This window comes from Oncorhynchus mykiss, chromosome 2, assembly GCF_013265735.2.
Source record: "Oncorhynchus mykiss isolate Arlee chromosome 2, USDA_OmykA_1.1, whole genome shotgun sequence".
NCBI classification, from domain to species: Eukaryota; Metazoa; Chordata; class Actinopteri; order Salmoniformes; family Salmonidae; genus Oncorhynchus; species Oncorhynchus mykiss.
In genome coordinates this window covers 95269257-95271921 of record NC_048566.1, presented here as the reverse complement: position 1 = coordinate 95271921, position 2665 = coordinate 95269257, and the positions used below count along the sequence as shown (strand labels likewise).

The 2665-nt window shown below is 41.4% G+C and overlaps 1 pseudogene; it reads left to right on the top strand.

The window, feature by feature from the left end:
- The first annotated feature begins 649 nt into the window (after window positions 1-649).
- Window positions 650-829, top strand: LOC118944198 (annotated as a pseudogene).
- Window positions 830-2665: the final 1836 nt, after the last annotated feature.

The window sequence follows — 2665 nt, the reverse complement described above, 5'->3', positions numbered from 1 at the left end:
GAGGACCTAACGCCTCAGCTCGTGCTGTATGGCCCACCCTCACGTGCTTGAAGGAAGCACTGTGGTCCTCCCGCAACCTGCTGGTAGGGAAAACCATAAAGACCACCCCCCAGGCAGTGGCCATGGTAGCCACGGAAGCCCTGGGGTGGTACGGAAGGAAGGGGGCCTCGACCCCAGGCGAAGGGTCCCCCACAACACCATAGGTCCCGGCGGCCACGGCCTGACAGCGCTGCGGCGCCTAAGGCGATGCGCCTAGGGGAGGGATCTCCTCTGCGCCCCGAAGGAAGGGACGGTAATTTATTCAGAAGAGCAGGATGAGGCGAGTTTGATAAAGACTCACCCCGTTCCTGTACAAGGGACTGAAGACAGCCTTTTAACAAAGTGGCTTTTTAACATGTTTTTCATGTCTTAAAAATGTTTTACCTTTGTTAGATCATTAGTACACATTTTAAATGGCTTTTACAGATTTGATGTTTTTACAAGGAAAGTACTTTTATTCATGGTTGTTTTCATTGGTTTTAACAACATGTACTTTTTAGCTAATTTAAATGTAACTTTCAAATGCTGTGTTTTATGCCTTATTGCCGTTTTTATGTGTATGAAATGATGTATAAAATGAATGAGCTGTTTTTAAAGGAATTGTGTCAATAAAACTTAAAAAAAAAAAAAAAAAAAATCTGTTCTTATCAGTTTCATATCTGATACGTCCCCTATCTGGGGACCATATATTACATTGATTTTTGGAATAGGGAGATGGAATAGGGGCTTGCTCCGTCCACTCCACGCATCGACCTGGTATTGCAGTACCTCCAGGAACGGTGCACCACCTGCCGTTGTAAAGGAAAAGTAACATACTTCTCTAGTGTTCATTTATCAGGACCGTGATGAATAATTACATTTAAGGTAGTTCATCTTAACGCCAATGATGACTAGATCGTGGTGGTCAAGTCAGTCAACTATTCTATTGACCACGACAGCTGATATGAATGGTGAGTTGCATCAAAATCAAAGTTAATTTGTCGCATGCACAGGATACAGGGTGTAAACTACAGTGAAATGCTTACTTGCAAGCTCTCCTAAACAATAATATACACGAATAGCTAAATAATAAAGTCGTTAAAAAAAATAGTTATGATTGGAAATATATACACAATAACAATATACAGTATAAACTATGAAATGTGCTTTAAGTCATGTACTGGTAAACATGGACTGTCACTCATACAGGTAACGTTATCTGATGTTTTGTCATGTTGTGTTGTTGTCTCAGGTCTCTCTTTATGTAGTGTTGTGTTGTCTCTCCTGTCGTGATGTGTGTTTTGTCCTAGATTTTTATTTATCCCAGTTCCTGTCCCCGCAGGAGGCCTTTTGCCTTTTGGTAGGCCGTCATTGTAAATAATAATTTATTCTTAACTGACTTGCCTAGTTAAATCTCTCTCTGTGCTCTCTCTCTCTCTCTCTCTGCTGTCTCTCTCTGTCTCTCTCTCTCTCTCGCTCAGCTGTTTCTCTCTCCCTCTCTATGTCTCTCTCTCTCACTATCAATTCAAGGGCCTTTACTGGCATGGGAAACATGTGTTGACATTGCCAAAGCAAGTGAAGTAGAGACTATACAAAAGTGAAATAAACAATACAAATGAACAGTAAACATTACACTCATTGAAGTTCCAAAATAATAAAGACATTACAAATGTCATATTATATACAGTGCCTTGCGAAAGTATTCGGCCCCCTTGAACTTTGCGACCTTTTGCCACATTTCAGGCTTCAAACATAAAGATATAAAACTGTATTTTTTTGTGAAGAATCAACAACAAGTGGGACACAATCATGAAGTGGAACGACATTTATTGGATATTTCAAACTTTTTTAACAAATCAAAAACTGAAAAATTGGGCGTGCAAAATTATTCAGCCCCTTTACTTTCAGTGCAGCAAACTCTCTCCAGAAGTTCAGTGAGGATCTCTGAATGGTCCAATGTTGACCTAAATGACTAATGATGATAAATACAATCCACCTGTGTGTAATCAAGTCTCCGTATCAATGCACCTGCACTGTGATAGTCTCAGAGGTCCGTTAAAAGCGCAGAGAGCATCATGAAGAACAAGGAACACACCAGGCAGGTCCGAGATACTGTTGTGAAGAAGTTTAAAGCCGGATTTGGATACAAAAAGATTTCCCAAGCTTTAAACATCCCAAGGAGCACTGTGCAAGCGATAATATTGAAATGGAAGGAGTATCAGACCACTGCAAATCTACCAAGACCTGGCCGTCCCTCTAAACTTTCAGCTCATACAAGGAGAAGACTGATCAGAGATGCAGCCAAGAGGCCCATGGTCACTCTGGATGAACTGCAGAGATCTACAGCTGAGGTGGGAGACTCTGTCCATAGGACAACAATCAGTCGTATATTGCACAAATCTGGCCTTTATGGAAGAGTGGCAAGAAGAAAGCCATTTCTTAAAGATATCCATAAAAAGTGTTGTTTAAAGTTTGCCACAAGCCACCTGGGAGACACACCAAACATGTGGAAGAAGGTGCTCTGGTCAGATGAAACCAAAATTTAACTTTTTTGGCAACAATGCAAAACGTTATGTTTGGCGTAAAAGCAACACAGCTGAACACACCATCCCCACTGTCAAACATGGTGGTGGCAGCATCATGGTTT